The 19,819-nt window shown below is 39.0% G+C and overlaps 1 long non-coding RNA gene across 8 annotated transcripts in view; it reads right to left on the reverse strand.

Annotated features, from left to right (window-relative positions):
* Positions 1-19,819, reverse strand: part of LOC116451506 — a 111,626-nt gene that overhangs the window by 91,104 nt on the left and 703 nt on the right. For 5 of the 8 annotated variants that reach the window (XR_004243214.1, XR_004243215.1, XR_004243210.1 and 2 more), the window contains exons 2-6: positions 18,166-18,397; positions 13,969-14,030; positions 11,757-11,928; positions 7,696-7,800; positions 6,010-6,138 (exon numbers count right to left, since the gene is read on the reverse strand). This is a non-coding gene — a long non-coding RNA (uncharacterized LOC116451506). Of the gene's footprint in view, positions 1-6,009; positions 6,139-7,695; positions 7,801-11,756; positions 11,929-13,968; positions 14,031-16,218; positions 18,398-19,819 lie in introns of all 8 variants that reach the window. The other 3 variants (XR_004243216.1, XR_004243213.1, XR_004243212.1) reach the window with 3 other exon arrangements.

A 19,819-nucleotide genomic window follows, 5' to 3' on the forward strand; every position in this document is an offset into this window, starting at 1 on the left:
CTGCACAACCAAGTGTATTTCCCTTTTTTGCTCGGTCATGCTTCTATGTCTGCAGGCAATGTAATCAAAGAAATATACAAAACCTGAAGAAATCTCAACGTAAGAAGTCAAGAGAACAGCCGCTCCAGGTGAGAGGACGAGCCTGTGTTCAGTGGTTAGGTGACACCTGGCTATATACACTTCTGGCTTTCAGCTACTGCAAACACCATCCAGCAAGAAAACTGTATTTTTCTCCTCTGCTCTAAACGCTCTGTAGTCTGAATTCTAAACCCTTGAGATACTTTTTTTATGATAATGCAGATCTGCCAAGTCTATAATTTAAAAGCTTTAAAAACACGTAGAGATGCAGTCCTAAATGTTAACACAGCTCTTTGTACTGACCACATAAGCGAACAGAATACATGCAGTATACAGTAAGAAATGCCCTTTGCATCTTCCCAGCCCCACTTTATAATCATGCTTTAACTTGCACTGGGAAAGGCTCTTTATAAAAAATTAATGCATACTCCTACTTCCTTCTTCCCTCTCCCCTGCCCCGGATTGAAACCCAGCCCAGCCTCCCAGACCGTGTGATCAACAACCCTCTGGTGTCAGGTGATGGCTGCATCTCTCCTGTGTACGTGCGGCTGTTCCCCAGAAACACTGGAGCCAGAATTCCCACTCCTGCTTGCCTGCCTCGGCTCCCTAGCACTGCTACTTAAAGCTGGGGCAAAATAAAAGCATGGCTTGCTGGAACACCCCATTGCCAGAGCTCCTCATTTCCAGAGGGTTCCCTCGAACTGCAGCCACCTGGGACGGATTGACCACCCCAGGACTTCCCTGAGCTCCTTCAGGGCTACCCCCGGATGAGAAAGATCCGAGCAGGGAACCAGGAACTGCTTCACAGTAAAGAGCTTGCCTAAATGCATTTTAATAACAAATTTCCTTCTAACAGACAAAACCAACACCGCCCCTGCACACGCAGCCGCTCTGGTGAAGATCACGGGGACATTGGAAGATCGCTCCGCTGGTCCCGGCCCAACTCCGGTCCAACAGCGCCGCGCGCTGGGCTCGGCACGGCCCGGGAGCGGCAGCGCCGGGAGCCCCCGCTCTGCGCCTGGGAACTGCAGTCACCTCCCGACACATCCCTTTCTCACTGAATTGTCCGCTAAATAATTCTATTTTCGATCACGAAATATTTAACTGCTAAAAGCATTCCCCCGCAAAAAATAAGATGCAAAGGGACTAACAATAAAAAGAATTTTCTGTCTCTATGCATATATTTTTCAAGAACACACTTCCAGAATAACTCTTGATGCAACCTCAAGGGAGAAGTCTTCAATTAAAGCAATATTTTTTGTCCAATCACTGTGACAGTGTACATGTGGAACCCTGAACTGCTACAAGTGTCAGAACTCCCGAGTATGAAGTCCCCTTAGTGTTAAACTTGTTTCAGGTTAACAATTCTAAGTGAAATGAAGAAATTTTAGTAACTACCTTTGCTCAATTGCATCTCCTTTGGTACATTAATCAGCAAGACATACCAGTTTTATTTACCCCTGGCAATATCCAATGGCCAATTAGGGACGGTCACAGCCAAATCCCAAGGGCGGCTGATCCAGCCTCTCCCAAGAGAGCTGGGAAGAGCTGCACATTGAACCACTCCAGCGAAGGCTACAAACCCCTCCTGTTGCTTTTTCCCCTCTCCAAGGGCAATGTCTGATGTGCTTGGCAGCAGGAAAAGGTCCCGGCTAGCAAGTCTTTCAAGGTGAGAACTTGTATGGAACTCATGAAGAACTTGCTCATAAAGTGACAACTCTGCTCTGCCCCACAACAAACAAGATCCTCACATTCTCAGCACCTCCAACTTCACTCTTCTGCTGCCTTGGGAAGTTACACAACTTGGCAGAGATGTCACCAGGCAGTGTCTCTGCACTGCAGGCTATCCAGTGAATGTCCCATGTGTGGCTGGATAACTACAAAGAAATCGTCCTTAGCATGGATAAATGAGGACTCTGATCTGGAAAAGGATTCAAACTCCTCTGCCAGCAAAGACACTCTAATTCTTCCTAATTTTTCTAATTCTTCACTCTAAGTACTCATATTATTTTTCCTTTTTAAATGGATGTGATTAGTTACTTGAAACATACCAGGCTAAAAAAAAGAATCCAAAAATAACAGAAAAATTCCTTATGAGTGGTTGATGGACATGACATGCACACTGCAAACAGGAGGGCCCACTCCCCTGTGACCACCCTTTTCACTGGCTAAGCCGTAGCAAACAACCATGACCAATTATAATAGTCTGATTATGGAGCAGGAGATGAGAGCAGCAGGACTTCTGGGTTGTTCTGTACTTCAGGGACAATGGATTAACTATACCTGGACATCAATCACATCTTCTCTTGGGCAGCACTCGCCAGTACTCCCTTACTGGCATGGTTAAAAACCGTTCCCTAAGTCCTCCTTGCTACAAATTGAGCCCATTTCACTCCATCTTTCCTTTGAAGGGCACTGAAAATATTTGATCAGCTTGTCTAAAACAACTCGATTTTCTAAAACATCCTTGATTTTTGTCCCACTCCAGTATTCTATTTGCTAAACTAAACCAAAGCAACATCTGCATTTCATTTGTGTGTCCTACTCTCCCATTTATCTACAGTTTTCTCGAAGTGTGGTGCCCAAATTTGGATGCATTATTCCAGATGAACCCCAATCGGAGCTAAATATTCAAAATGGAATAAGAAAATCCAGCACCTGACACAATATTTCTGCTCCTTCAGCCACGAAGATGACGTATTTTTCTCATGTGCTAAACAAACACATACTGCAGATTTACCCCTGCTCACGCTCCACAGCACTTCCTGAAATAACACTGCCAGCCAGAGAGGTCCCAGGGACAGTTCTAAGAGAGAACTTTCATTCCTAAGCATGGTGTTTCACCAGCATTTTAAACTTTCAGGTAATTTCTCCAGCTTATGAAGACCCTTCCGAATTCAAAGCCTTTCTTTTGTGATCATTTTCTCCCAGTCCAGTGTCTCTTGGAAATACAAATACATAACTGCATAGCTGTTGGTATGTTAAGAATGTTGCAAAGGAACAGTCTCAGTCAAAGCAGTGATATTTTGGCTAATAAACTCCGTGTTTGATGATGTCAGTGCACATTACACTGCTCACAGCAGTGGCACTACAATCATCTACAGCTGCCACTCAGGGCAGTTGGGCTACAACTTCAGTAAAGCCGCTGCAGTGCTTCTCCAGACAACTCACTTCCTACTACCCTGCCAGCATCCAAACCAGCAATATGCCACAAAACAATAACCCTATGAAAACTAAGTCATACCAGCATTTAAAACAAAATATGTACTGACAGACAATTGATAGACAAATATTAACAGCCCTGTACAGGACCAGAGAATCCAGCCCAGTATTTAACAGAAATTTAATACGCATATATTCATTCAAAGGTTTGTCTGTTCCAAAGGACAGTATCTTGATGCATTATTTTTGTACTGGAACAGTATTACAGCATCATGGAAGAAATCTCCAAGGTTTTGCTATCCTTCCTCAGACAGTAAGCCCCAGTGGGCTGGTTAATAAGAATGCATTCATTTACCTAGGCAATTCTCTTTCTCTGTAATGAGCTTGCTCTTATTACACACACATGGTTAAGAATATGAGTTAATTAATGAATAAAATTTGTATATTTATATAGAAGACTTGTTCCACATTTTCATTACTCTTCACCATTCTCTAACCATTTTCTGTTCGTCTGTACGCAAGCATATGAGCAAAAAAAATCATTACAACATGGCTGAAGCATGAAAAATTTCCATTATCCATTCTGTAAATAAAACAATCCAAGCAATCCTGAATACTTATATAAATGTGTATTAACTTAGTCATTTGATGTATGTCTGACTTTTCTGCTTCCAAGTGTGAGCCTGTCTATTGCATATTTGTAGATAGCTGCCAGCAAGGCCCCGTATGTGAGGATTTACAGCCGTGGGGGCAGCGTGCCATCTGCTGCTCTCCAAGATGCTACAGCAGCACAGGCACAGCAGCCACCCCCGTGCTGCCTTCTGCTTCCTCTTAACTGCAGAATGCACACAAACAGCTCAGCTTGCTTGATTAAAGATGTTTTAAAAAACACCAAAACAGGGAGCTCAAATGCCTTCACACACTGCTTTTGTTAGAAGAGCTGGCAAAATACTGTGCTCAGGACCATGGGAATCTATCCAGGCCCACTAAAACAAAATAAAAATTTGACTTCAGACTAAAGGATACTGGTAGATAATGTAATCAAACCGTTGAAAAAAAAAAATTTGAATGTGTATTTGCAATGAACTCTAGGGGTCAAGACTGGGGCTGGAATTTGGGAACATCCCTTGAATGGTTACACACCAGGAGAGCCTTGCAGAACTCCCCCTGTTCCAGCCTGGTTCCATCCGAGCACATGCCACAGGCAAAGGCAGTACATAAAATATCACCAGTTTGATTCATATCCCCTGATGGGGCAGGGGAAAAACAGAAACAATAAACCAACACAAAACTGTTTTCTTAAATTCACCCTACAGTGTTTCCCCACGTCCTTTCAGTACAGGTTATTTCTTTTTGTTCCAAGTGCTCTCCAATAAATTAGCTGGAAACATTAGCCAGCATTTTACTCAGTAATTAACCATTTAACCCTCCCCATGCAGTGCAATGGCAGAGACAGGCTTATGGTCACTCACAGCACATTGCAGAGCTGGTACAGGGTCAGTTTGGACAGTTTTCCTACTGATGATGGAGCTCCAGGTGATTAAATATAAACCGTGCACTGCCCCTTTTTGCCTGCTGCTTCACCCACACACAGATGCTTTCTCCAGCTCTCTCTAAGGATGAGCATAGAAAGCTTGGGGTACAATCTCCTACACCAACCCCTAGTAGCATTCTGTACATTGATGGGGCTTCTCCAGGCAGTTAGATCCTCATCAGGATAAAAGGTGAAACAGAAACCCTCAACACTGGATAAAGGGAAAAGAGAAATCATAATGATATAATAACAACGTTGGGAATAAAAGAATAAAAATAGAAATAATAATATAATAATAAAGAGAAATTACAGACCAGGATGACAGCTACCGTAGAGCCACATTGCCTTTGAATTGACATCAGCAGGAATATTGTTCATGAAAATACTTGGAGCACCAGTACTCTTTTTACTGGGTACCTCCTGTTCCATAGCATTAGAGAAGTCCACCATATTTTAAAATAACAAGTCAGCTTTGACAACTGAAAGGAACACATTGCTTTAATGAAAAAGTAACTCAGTATAGTGTAAAACTTTTTTTTAATATTAAGTGAGAAAGCTGAAGCACATTTCAAACGTGAAGAGGTACAAATATTCTGGAGATTGGGACTGTCCACCAGAAAGCAAGGAAGGAGTGCTACACAAGTAAAACCAAACCTCAGTCACTGTCACAATTCTTGCTAAAGATTTGCTTGAGGCTCCAACAGAATTCCTTTCTCAAGATCAATTGATCTCATCTTACTGACATTCTCTTTATAACATCTACATTATGACTGTCCCCTACAGTTAAGGTGAATTAACTGCTGCTTCTTCAAAAATGCATCTTACTTTTCCCTCTTCCGTATTTAAAATGCAGAAAAGCCAAGTAATGTGAGAAATACAGTGGAAACCACATAAATGAATAACTGTCAAAAGAACAGAACTATTAAAAGAATAAATCTTGTGTACCCAGCTGTGAAATATAACACAATATAGCAGAACCCAGCTAAATGTTTGAAATAAAAAATTGAAATGCAAAGTAACCTTAAATTGTTTAATGAACATAGCTGTTAAAATATTAACTCCTTGCATGCCAAAACTCCAAAGCATGCATGGTAGGAAGCCTGATCAGATGAACATCACATTAAGTGGTTCCGTCTCTCTCCATCCAGTCTTTTCCCCCAGCTGAGCTCAAGAGCAGGTTCATTTCTGCACAGACTGTTTGAGTTCTAATGTTGTGGTTTACAACAAGTATTTACCTTTGCTGAAGCTGGGCTCTCACATGTGTTTTACAGAACTGATCCAAGAACCACAGAACTGCCAGTTCAACTTTTTCATTTTTATGCTGGGGTAACTGGGCATCCATCAGAGAGAGCATCCCAAAAACTCTTAATGACACAAACAAACATTTTCAGAAAGAATTCTCACATGAAATTGTATTGTCACAGCCTATCTCTTTAGGAACCCATCAGCTATTTTTGTTTGCCCATATTTAAGGTTCTTCTAAGATTTTGTTTTGTTTAGATGCTAATTACGCTAATTGACCACGATTAAACATAAACATCAACATTATGTTTTTCTCATTACTCTGTCATTTGAAATTTTCTCAGATGCGTGTGTTATACTGTGGTGAATTTGTAAAAGTGTTTTGGTTTTGTTTTTTTTTTTTTCTTAGAGTATCCCTTCTGTGATGAAAGAAACAGAAATTTGAGAAACAGGGGTGTCAAACAGCAAGTGCAGAAGAGCTGTTTGGGTTCCCTGGAAACTGAAGCTCTTTTACTTAGAAACAAGTTTACATATGCAGGATGTAATGCACTGTCAGCCTCGCTCCTTCCCACCTCTGTCTGTCCTAAAACATCTGAACCAACGTGTTTTCTGACCTAAATCCACACTTGGTATATATATCTCCATATTATAAGGACTGAGTTCAAAGAATCAATTTCAGTCTGTGTCAGATAAGAAAATTTAATTATTTTTTTTTAAAGGAATATTCCTTTACTTAACTTCCTGAGTTCTTCTGCTATCCAGTCCTTGAAATCTGAATTCCCTAGTAATTCAAAAAAATTAATTCTCACTTTTTGTCAGTTCTGATATATACAGTCACTGGATTAGAAGTCAGCATCTACTTCATCTGTAAGCCTGTATATTAAAACCTTTCACTTTTAATAAAAACATAGTGGAAGATTGCTAACACCACAGAGCCCCAGGGTAGATTAGGAAGGCAAGAAACAAAGGAGAAAAAGTAAAGCTTTTTCTCCACTTCTAAGTTGCATGTCCTTTTTCATGTGTTAGCGAGTGGATGTACAAGAACAGGATCAAACACGCACAAGGATTAAGAAAGTTTTTGCCACAAGAAATTGGTCATTCACAATAACCCCCAGCTCACTGCAGAAAGAGGACTCTATTATGCACATTTTTAAATCTAGACCCTTCTTTTTTATTCCAAGCTCTAGTCTGAAACCGTCTAAATTTTCAGTTGTTGACCAGCAGCTCCTCTGCACTTCTCCACCCACAATAATTCCACATTAATTACACAGTAGTTCCAAAATAATTAATGTAAAGGAAGTACTGCAGAAAACAGGAACCAAAACTCACCAACAATAAAATTTACACTTGTGGAACACACAAATGAAAGCAGTTAGCTACATGGGCATAGCTCATGGGAAAACACTGCTCATGGGAAGAGACATCTCTGCCTTTAATCCCCTTCCGTTCCCCTGAAGCAGTTTTGCAATAATTTTAGTGACTCCTGCAGTGCTCAGGATGATGAATCAAGAAAGACTAAAGCCAGTGGAATGGTCTCAATCCACAGAAAATCAGTACAGCTCTTGAGCACCCATCACCAAGAACTGGACAAAATTTGAAACATTTAAATTCCAGATATCTGCTGACACTAGACACTACTTTAAAAAAAAAAATCACAATTCAAAACAAGCCCTACTTACCAACAGGATAATTCTCCACTTATGGCATTGTGCTCCTCAGTACTGGTGTATGTTCATTGTCCTCCCCCAAACTACCCATGAGGCAGACAAGCCACACCAGCTGTTCTACATTAAAAGGAAAGAACAGTTAATGATAAACCCTTATGCCAGTACAAAACACTTCAAGGTATCAGCAGCTCTATACAGCATCAAACTGAATTCAAGAGAAGTTCACTTTCTCCCTTTACCAGCCTTAAAACCTACCCAGACAAATGAACTAACAAAATTCTGTGCAGAACTGACATATAAAACTAGAACAGCCTATTAACCTGGATGTGCTTATAAATAAAACAAAATACAAACTAAGCAAACTCAGACTCCATAACAGACAACTAATCCAGTATCCTCACTGGCCTGCCACAAGTTATTTCAAGGCATAGTAGGATTCCACCTACAGCAGGGCTGTTACATCCACTTATCACAGCATTAGAAAGCAATTGAGACTCACAACAATCTATTTGTTTCTTAGGTCTATCTCAAATAAAGGATTCTTTGTAATTTTAAAATACTATTTAAAGTGATTTGCACATAATAAAATACGTCATAGGTCAGACATACACTTCAAAAAAAGAGTCGGTGAACTACCACACAGTTTTGAAAGTCTTGTGGACTATTTCTAAAGGGGTTTGAAAGACAGAGCTCATCCATTCCAAGCTATGCTGTCTGGCCTTCTGATTTTCAGATTATTTAGCTGCTGGTCTCCAACAAAGCACGTACAGGACCCACTGGCAAAGTCCTTATCCAGTAAAGTACAATGTAAGGATTGTAATTTCTGTAAAGCTAAGGTTCTATAAACAACTCCTTGAGTCTGTGTATGTGGTTGTTTTTGTACAGACTTCCAAGTACTGAAATCCCTCTTTATAAATAGGGAACTCTTCAGTTTACAAAACACTGAACTTAGAGGAATTCTTTTGGCCTCTCTCTGCTGGAAAATCATTGCTGTATTGCAAAACCTGGATTGTTTTAATCTCTCTGGCACATTAAAGTAGAATAGCTTTAAATTTGACCATCCTGACACTCACTTAAGCTGTGAATCCAGTAACCAATGGCACCTTCTCTCAGGATGGATGCACTATTCTAGACTGAAGTAAGAGCAAAACTAAGACCTGAATTGTAAAGTAACATACAGACCTGTTAAGCCTTCAGGATGCTGCTAAAAGTTTCCTCAACTGAAAGGCACTGAGACCACAGTACAGTAACACAGAAAAGACAGCTTGGAAGGGTTTCCACTTAAGCTACAAACAAGGCTTCACAGTAAGTGAGATATTTGCATAAACCAGATATCTTGCCCTCGTTTCTAGGATTTTACAAAGTGACAACAGCTTAACTTACAAAACTGAAGACAGTACCCTGATGAATACAGTGTCTTGCAAAATCATTCTAAAGTTTTACGTAAAGGATAATCTACAAATAAAACAAGTCACGTTATGACTGTCAAACAATATTTTATTTTGGATATTTCTACATATGTATCAGCACATGTATAGTGTCTGCCTAAAATCTTGAGGTTTTATTTCATGTTTGTTTCAAATCTCTGATAAACTAGTCTTTGTTTACATAAATCTTCACTCAGTCTCCCTTATGTTTTGCAGTATTATATTGTGAAAAAACCTAAACCAGAGGGTTTACATTCAGTCTCCTTCCACTGGGAGCAATTAACTGTTCCGAGGCGTTCCAGTACCCTCATAGCCTGAATCTGGGACTATACATCATAAGTAATTCTGGTTTAGTCAGAGGAATATAGTAGAGTGTGTTCTACACATAAAAAAGATGCAGAGATCGAATATACACAGAGAGGTTATGCAGAGTGTGCAGTAACATGCAGATGATCCCAACAAAGTACAGAAAACATCCAAGTTTGTCTTAAATCTCAGTCTTTTTTTTTTTAATGCCACATGAAACTATAATACAGACAGATCTGTAACAGCCCACACTGTGACAGGGAATAAGTGCCAGCTTTTGAGATAAAACAAAATATATGAGTAAGACTACTAAATATCCGCTCATATTGTTCCTGTTCCATTCCTAACAAGCTGGAAGAGCAGTACCACCTCTCCAAAAACCAACATATTTCCTGCTTCAAGACCTGTGCTCCTTGAGCAAGGGAAAACCCGTCAGACACACTGCATGTGGTGCTGCAAACAGCCACTCACCAGACACTGAGAGATCACCATCATGAGCAGAACACCAAGGAGCTGGAGTGTCTCAGAGAACAGACACTGCTCATGTGAATTTAGCATTAACAGCCACTGAAGAATGGCCATTTGAAGACACTGCCACAAGGCAGCTGTGAGGTGCTGCTCACTGCTTCAGAGAGCACGGCCATCCCTGTGGCCAACAGCTTTTTTAAAAATAAAAATCTGCCTTCTTTTTACAAACTGCAGAGCTCATTTCCAAGCACAGTTATTTTTCTGATGACAACCCTCTTCTCTCAGCACAATCCCAACTAATAGGTATGACTTCTTCCCCTGTATATGTAGTACCTTCACTACTTAAAATTTTCAGTCCATTTGCTTTTGCAATTACTGAGCAGACATATATTATTTTAGAAAATAATTATTGCTGTAATAATCTGTAATTGTCTTTTATAACAGCAAAAATCCAAAAGAAATCAGTCATTACCATAGATTACAAGTAATCACTAACTACTGTTAATTGTTTTAGTGAACCATGACCACATCACTATCGATACAGAGCAAGACAGTATGATAAAATGAGACCTTACTATTACATTGACTTATTTTGTAACATTAAAAGCCATTAAACATCTAAATTTAACTATGTATATGTAGGGGATATAATATTGCTGTTCAAGATGAACACAAATGTTTAGTTTGCAGAAAAGTAGCAATATTTAAACCACACTGAATATTTCCTAACACAGAACAACAATCCCCAGAGCACTGATGCTGACAGACTCCAGCTGATGGTTCCCCTTTGGCCCCTCATGCCTGGGAAGTGCAGTGTAAATTCAGACTGTAGCTAATCAATGAAATCAGATCATCAATGAAAGCTCTCCCAAATAAAAGTCAATAGGTGAATGGAAGAAGGTGGAACTAATAAAAAGGTAAGTAGGAGGTATTATATAAATGACTGAAAGAATGGCTGCTCCATAGAAGAAAACCAGGGTTCATACTCAACTAAAAGAGCAGCAAAATAAATCACAAATATTTAAGACCATGCAGAGGAACAGCTGCATTATGCAGTACCCTGTCTCACCTTTTCAAAACAACACCCTTTACTCCTGTAAAGATGCAACAGCCACAGCTGTGTTAGGAAAGGGCCAGTAGTTACAAGGACAATTTAAATGACAGAGGATGGAAATAAGTATATGAAAAAAACATATGAAATATGTATTTTTAACACTTACATTACAATAAATAACTTCAGTTTCTTGAAAACTAAGTAACTCATCTTAACAGAGCCATATAAAATAAATTCAAGTTTTTAATGTTACACAATTTTTACAGACAAACAAATGCAAAAAGAATGAAAGCTAACATCTTCATTTCAGAAAATGTTCATCAATATGCAGCTGCTTCCCTTGAGGGCACCTGAGGCACTAAAATGTTGATTTTCAGCAATTAAAAGTTTTTACAGCTCTCATGCCTATATTCTAAAGATGTAACAAGACATTAAAACAAACACATCAGTGCCAATGTGTTGTATAACACTCGTATAATACAAAGGCAAGAAGTGAAAATGTGGCACAAGTTGACTTGGATCATTAATGCTTGTTCGAGAAAAGGCCTACTTACACCTATCATAAAATCACAACTCCTTCTCATATGCAAATATACAGTTTTTGACCTATAAAGCAGTCTAAAAGCTAAATTAAATACTAACCTTTACTAAGAGAAATAGCAGAAGAGGTTTACCAATAATTCACCAGTAAGCAAAAAACTCTGCTGCATATTAGGAATTATCTGTAATTGCAAGTGTTGTGACAAAAGAAGTTACACAATCCACCAGGTGCAGTGGGTCCACTGCTCAGGTTACAAACGATAATGATGCTTTCTTACTTGCTGTCCAGTTGGTTGGAATTTGCACAGTGCACAGCTCATCTGCAGATTCATCAGCTGAATTCCCAATGAAATCCAAATTAAGACAGTTCAGTACAAGCTTCAAAAGTTGCTTCAAAAGTCACTAGGTTTGCTGCTGTTGGTCCTGAGGGTTTAAAGGTTTTGCCAAGAGCTAAGGAGAAAAGAAATCTTGTTGGGTCACCTGCAAAGAACATCTTTTAAAAAATAATTACGAAAAGGAACATGTTTGGATATAAAGCTCCAAAATGCACAGCAAGGGAACACATCCTAAGAGAAAAACAAATCCCTCAACAACAAAAGATAGACTATGTCCTTAAAGGGAAGGGGAAAATCATTATTTCCACCTCAGAGACATCCTCCATATCAAGCTAAAGCTCCCAGGCTTGTAAATAATTATAATAAAATTATAATAAAAACCTGGTGAAATAATCCCTTTGCATAAAATACTTCTAGGTAAAACTCATCATGTCACTGATACCGTTTGGTAAGACAGTGCTAACGTTCACTGCAAGAACTAAACTGTAATGTTTCGTGGTTTTCAGTCACTCCAGGGCAGTGTGGGACCTATGTCCTGTACATCACATGGGTACAAAGTACCCAGCAGTGGGTTATTCTCAGTGTGGTGTCCAGGCTGCTGAACAGCAGGAGTTTCAGAATCTGCCCTCACTCTGTTCCTTTGGTATCTCCAGGAAAACCTGGCATTGAGGAACAAGGAATTGAACAGTCTGAATGGAGCTCTCTACAACATCCGTATAAATACAGCTGTCAGGGGCTGTACTGCTTTACAACCCCTGTGGTGTCAGAATGAAATGTACTTCACAAGCAGAACAAGCTGCTGGGATTTGGAAGTCTATACTCAACATCCGGTGAGTAAGAATATTTTATTGATCATTCTGTAACTATGGCAATTTAAGTAACATTTACCTTGAAAGCAATTACTACCTCAAGGTTACAATATAAAAGCACTGAAAACATTAGTCATTAATCATTGACACAGTTCGTGAACATTACAAAGAAAACCAACATAATTTTGCCTAGAAAAGCAATAAAATAAATGCAAATGCAACAACTTTAACTAGTTCGTCTGCTCCCTATTTAGATTCAAAGTCACATCTCAAGTTTATTAACAAGTTTTTCAATTCAGGTGATAGAAACTAGTATCAACTGTGTGTCATTAGATGCCTCATTACCCTGATAATTACTGTTGCATCATGCCAGAATTGACCCTGAATTATTAATTCAGCTCGAAATTTGAATTTCTGCATGTCTTGTACAGGCATCACCCGTTCTGCCACAAGCCTTTTCTTAACCTTTAAACTCTCCTAATTATTTTAGTGATTCCACATTTATAGTTGAGTGTATTTTTCAGTGTATTATAAACACTGAAATATTTCTAAAAATAGCTTCCTATACTAAAGTTGGCATTATAAAGATATATTCCAGATATATTTCTTTCTGGAAATCCATATGATGTCATTCAGACAAACCTCACAACATATGAGAGACAAAAGCAGTTGCAGACCAGATGAATTACCCTGTAATCCATTTAAGCACAGAATTCATCAAGTCAGAAAAAATTAAGGGACAATTATGATGTGAGCAATTTAGGTTCAATCATGAAAAGCTTCACCTCCTTCAAAAGAGCACATGAGCATGTCCTTCAGAGAGGTGTCACAAAATGGGGCAGCTCTTTTACAGTGCTTTGCTGAAGGTCTTGAATCATCAACCAAAGAAATGTAACGACAGAATAAACAATGTTCCTTCCTGGCTAAAACTAGATGGATATCTGGCAGATTAATTATTTGACACCAGAAATGAAAATTATGACCCAGCACTAAATGCAGATCTCATCAAGTTCCTGACATGCCTCCTTTTTTTCCTTCAAGGTTGTTCCTCTTTCTGGATGGACAGGTCTGAGGCACTTCCTCAGGTTAAGATGTAGGCAAAAGAAAGTCATTAGCAGAAACACAACTGATTGCTCACTTTGCTTTACGAGTTCTGGTGACTGTGATGAGAGAAAGGTCTGTATGTGGTACTGGTGGAGTCCCTGCACTAAGAATTTCTTGTGTCTATGTGTATTTTGGAAGGAAGGTGTTTTAATCCCTTCATGTCTAAGAAATATTTCTCCAGCCATTTGTATGAAAGGCTTTACCAGCATCCCCTGCAGAAGGAAAAAACAAACCATGCTTACCAGATCCATTCCTGAGTCAGCTCTGAGAGAATCACTCCTGTTACACAATGGTCCACAGTGCCCTATGGGGGGAAAAAGACAGGACTGCTCAAACCTCAGGGCTTATAGTTGCCATTTTCCAGCATTGCTAGAATCAGATTGCATTTAATATTCTCCAGCATTTCTAGAATGAAGAGGAATTGTTAGGATAAAACTTCCTAAGCAGTTTAGAAGGCTTTCATGCCAAATTCTGTCAACATTAATGGAACCAGAGCTTCAAACTCCCTAATTATCTCTGAAAAAAACTTCTCATCATAAATTTTAAGAATTGTCTGATAACAAAAACCCATCTGAAAACAGACTCCAAGGAATTGCAGTCTAGAAATTCACCGCTACACTTTTCTCAGAGGTCTGTTCAGTATTCTAGCACTTCAAAGGCAAGCTGCATGAAATTCAAACCATTAGAAAAAATTAAGCTGTGCATGGATGAAAAGATCAGAGGGCACTATCAAAAATACAAAGTTTTGTAATGCTACCTATCAAAAACACTAATCCTCTTCCCTCCACAGTAGTTTACAAAGCATTGGTTTGAACTGAATGATACATTCCATCACTGAGAACTTGTGTCTAAAAAGCGATGAAGGAGGATTCAATACTTCCATGTGAGGGTACAATCTAATCATCAAGGCTTAAGAACCTTGGAATGTTTCAAAATCAAATACAATGCAGAATTGTGCAATTAATTAATAAAAATTAACTGTCTTCACTGAGCTGCTACGAAGCTTTTATAGAAAAATTAAATCTGCTCCTTGTTAAAACAACTAAAACCGACTGCAATTAGGCCTTGCCATTTAATCAGAGGAAGATCTTGGTGTACTTTCACAGCTGCAGTTTGCAGCCTCAGCTCCCCTGGTGTCCAAACCACCAAGTCATCCTTGTCAATATTTTCCTGCTATTTGTTGCAATCGCACTCATTTCTACAACTCTGAAGATCACTCACTGTCATCTATTTTGTACTGTCACTTGTACCAAACCACACGAGGAGACAATTTAGGGGAGCTCTCAGGCAAAAGTTATGCTGCTGCCTTATCTGCCTTTTACATTTCAAATTCTGTAAACAGTCCATTGGAATGCTCCTTAGATCACACAAACATGCAAAGATGGAAAATGCAACCTCCCCTTCATCACAGGCGTGAAGGGCTGTGTGGTGAATTATGAAGGAGCTGGGAAGAGAACTGCAGACCTGGCTGCTAATCCCTTTCCCAATTATAAATCACACTCAAATTCACATTGGATGAACCTCAATCCAGAATGCTAATGCATATGTATTTGAAACTACCATATGCTAATTATTACATCTATTAGTATTGTTTAGGGATTATTTCTTCAATTGTTACATAAAATTTAATTCACTAGATCTATGGCTTAATTTTCTTTTCTGCAGAAATTCTTAATTTAACTAAAGAAATCTCTTAAGAAACTGTATTTTGTATTTAAATCCCTGTTTTTAATGAGCTGCACACTGAAGAGTCACACTGCAATCATTTTAATAATAAATGCAAACTACAATTACAGTACATTCATAAAAATAACTGCAAAATGGTGAAGTGTACTTGAGTTTGTTTTTAATAAACAGATTATTGCAACTTATCTTTTATTAGACATTCCCAAAGTAACTCAGAAAGTACATTAACTTGAACAGTATTACAAAGTAAGACTGAAAAGCAAATGAGAACCTCACTGGCAAGAAACAAAAACTGCTAACTTTGTGCTTCCCTGCTGAATTACCAGGATCACCAACACATGCACACATAATGGATGATCCTGCAAGTAAATTGCCAAATAGCTTTAATTTTCCCATTGTTTTTTCTCAAAACATAAGTTGGGAAAGGCTGGACCTTCACGCAGACACGCAATAGAAATGTGTTTCTATATGAGCTGAAGAAAAATGAAGGCATTAAACAGAATGTTTTGACAAGGGCTGCTATTTTACAACCACACTATAAAGGAGTGCTCTGAAAAAGAAAACCAAGAAAAAACCATGACAGCACTATGAGTTCTGTGAGACATCAGACCCCACAACCTCACACAAGCAGCAAACCCACTCTGGTCCTTCCCCATGGGGCAATCTGTTTCAAGCAATGCACTTCCCACTTTTTCCACCCAAGTATCAAACCAAGGAACATAACACGGCAATAACTATAAATGAAGAGGTCCAAACAAAAAACCAAACCAAAACAAAAATGGCAGAAGTGAACAATTCTTTCCTACCTCCAAGGGTTTTTTTACATCACCCATGATGTCTCTGAAGGTGAGCTGATTTTTCAGTACATCAAGCCATCCTAATTTTGTGATTTTAGCAATGACATGAATAAGAGCTTGATGACAAAGGAACCAGTTTGGGTCAAGAAGCTACATAGTTCAGAATGTAATTTCCTGTAATGAAGCATTTTAAGACTGACGACACAAGTTTTCTGTAAAGAATCTGAGTTAACAGTCCTAATAGAAACTTAAGGCATGGATTTTTTTTCAATAATTATTATGGTTAGTACAATAATTAACATTAAATCATTAAATAGAGCTAAACATTTAGTAACACAAAGTACATTACATACACAGTCATTATTCTAGGACACATGACTGCAGTTTTTGAATTCAGAGAACACTGGCAGGTAAAACAGTAATTATTCATTCTGGTCCCATACACTGGCCACTGATTATTTCACTATGGAACAGCAGCTCTCACAGTCAACTATATTCAATTTTTTACAGCAAATGTCCCTATGAATGTTTTCAATCCAACCTTCATCATCCCACTGGGTAATGGACACTGCAGTGGTAGAAATTCTGCTTAACTGGAAGGAAGTTCAGCTGCTTCAAAAGCTGCTGAAACATATAAAATTCAAGTTGATTCAAGTTAATTTTCACCTGAAAGAACGCTGAAATCCTTCATCAGAAGCAGTGGATTCTCAGTGAGGTGTTTCAGGCTACTACTGTCTACAACAGTGCAAAGTTTCTAAAATCCAAATTGAATCATAGGCTTTTGGGACAAAGCCTTTCGACACTAATAAAGACCTATCACACATTTGCTCATGCTTTTAGGATCTAGCAATGGCTTTAACACAGATCCTAAAAAGTAAGGAAAACTATGTAGGCTCTTAGTCCTGCAAATCAGAAGCTGCTCTGGCATGACTTTTATAAATGTTAAGAGCTGAACATGAGCAATGTGATATGTAAGTGACTGGCACTGTACTAGAAATATCTGCAATTTTTTTCCTTTACAAACATGAACTGAATGTCTCTAGCATCTTATGGGATAAAAACAAAGTCTACTTTGAAAAAATTAAGGTTTTTTTAAAAGATGAAGTAATCTGAGCCAACATTTATTTTAATTTTGAAAATATGAAACGTTATTTGTGAGTTAATTGCAGAGAAATGATGGAAGATCTCAGAATCCCCTTTATGCTCACTCTCACTCAATGACAACCTTATGAAAACCAGGACTGGTAAATGGAGAATAGAACTAAAGAACAAACCAGACTACCCACTCACTGGTTACTGTGCTTACATGGGAGTTTCTGCTCCCCCCCACACTGTGACATTTTAACAACTAACATCACTTATGAATGCCAGTCCTGTGCAAGGGGCAGTGGAGATGCCCTGCTGAAAGCTTAGACAGGCACATTGCTGGCAGAAACTGCTCATAGGATGTCTACAAAAACACATTGAAAGGTATTATTCAAAAATAAGTGAATTAAGGGCAGGGAAAATGAGTCAAAGCTGGAAAAGTAATCAGTAAACCAGACTGGTGATCAGGTTTTATTAAGTATACCAACATTTTATAAAAGGTGTATTTTAGTAGTATCTTTGTTTCATCATAGCTAAACATAAATTACAAAACAGGAGTAAAAAGGAGAAGACCTAAAAGTATCATCCCTTTTGATGGGATGATAGCTGTTTAATAGCTAGGAATGAGAATAAAATGATGTTCAGCCACAAGGTCATACCCCACTGTGTCCTGACCCTGCTCTACAGATGACACAGCCCCTGTTTATAACCCTTCTGAAAGCACTCACAGCTAAGATGCTTTCCTGTTTTGTGCCTGACATTTCCAGTGCATGGTGTCATCACTTCCACAAAGACCAGCTGCAAATGAAAAAATATCTAGAACCATTTAGGTAAAAAAAGAGAAAAGCATTTTGCCTTTATTGTCCTGACCTGGTAATGCCCCATGACTGAGAAATCTACATGAGCTTCCACGAGCACGATGACCTTTATGGATAACACATCCCCCAAACACTGAGTGTTCCTTGTTCCAGGAGAAGCTGGCATTGGCTGAGGCATCCAGGGCTCTTGATAAGCTCCAAGAGGACCTTCTCAGCTTGCATTCCTGTGCTGGATCAGTTCCTTCATCCAGGTGCTTACAAAGGACTTCTAGTTCTGCCAGACTCTGTCAAGGAAACAACAGGACTGAAACATCCACGACGACTTCTCGGCCATGTAAGATTTCTTTATTTATAATTCTAGATGCTGTAGCAGAAACATTAACTGTTACCTAAACTAAGCTTTCCTATACTAAGTTGTGTCGCTTTTAAATTATAAAAAAAAAAGGAGGCTTCCTGTGACAAGAAGCCAAAATAACTCTAGAAATTAAAATGCTATTTCTCATTCTCTCAGCTACCAAAGTATTTTTTACTATGGTTTCATCCACTTGTTTTTCTCAGCCTTCAGATGAGAAGCCCAAAGCTTTTCTAAAGAGAGATGAAAAGACAGAAAAATGTGAAGTTTGGGCTCTGAAGCCCGGAAAACTTCTGGCAAATTTAATTTTAAGACTTGTAATTATTCATCAAATTACCACACTCAGAAAAAAAATCAGCTTTGCCTGCATCTGTTGAGGCAAATATGAATGACAGACAGTGCAATTTAGAAGCTGTAGTGGTAAGAGAAGAGCTAAAATTCCTCTCTGCCTAGAAGCTGAAAAAGTTCAGAGAAATCAAGGAGAAAAAAAAAATTAGCTCTCTAGATTAGATATCTATTTTCTTTAAGAAAACACAAGACTGTCACAATACTGTTTTTATTGTGAGACAAAACATGTGAAACTGATGCCTTCAGACACCTCCTTCACTCAAACCCTTATCAACAGCTGAAAGGTGATTCCTAAGAATACAATTGTGTCAACGGAGATGATCCTACAGTCAGACAGATGCTGGCTGCTTTAAATGAGTTGGGAGTAGAAACAAACCTGAACAAGACGTGGCATTTTTGATCACAAATAAGGGGAACTTTTTCCAAGAAACAGATTTACATGCTAATGGAAAACGTTAGATATTAAGAATTTTTTTTCCCCACTTGTCATGTTTTCATAACACTCAAGAATAAGCTGAACAGAATTCTTTGGATACTTCTAGTCCCACCTCTCCAGCTCCCTGAAGTCCTGGGCAGATCTCCTAGTAGCCTGTCCAAGTACCAAGAACCAGAAATGCTGGAGGCCCAGCTCTGCAGCAACCCACCAGGCAGGCAGACAAGGAGCAAAGCAAACTGGCAGGAAACCAGGGAGGTTCCCAATCGAAGCTTTGCTGACATAGAAAAATTCCCAGAAACGTTTTGATTTTAATTAACATTTGCTGACTGAAAATATTCTATTATGAAAGTTCCACCAGCTCTACCCAAGAGGAACTTGACAGGCATAACTGCTGAATTGTCACAGTTGAGGAAAAAAGAAAATTTAGTGATCCTTTTATGTGCCATGCCCGGTACTCAAAAAATAAATGTTCAAATAAATGCCAAAAATGGCCTCGCTAGCGCTGCCACAGCCGTGCCGCCAGCAGTGGTGCGAAGCCACAAGGGATGCCGGGCACACGCCTGACACCTC

The sequence above is a fragment of the Corvus moneduloides genome, chromosome 15 (assembly GCF_009650955.1).
Source record: "Corvus moneduloides isolate bCorMon1 chromosome 15, bCorMon1.pri, whole genome shotgun sequence".
NCBI lineage: Eukaryota > Metazoa > Chordata > Aves > Passeriformes > Corvidae > Corvus > Corvus moneduloides.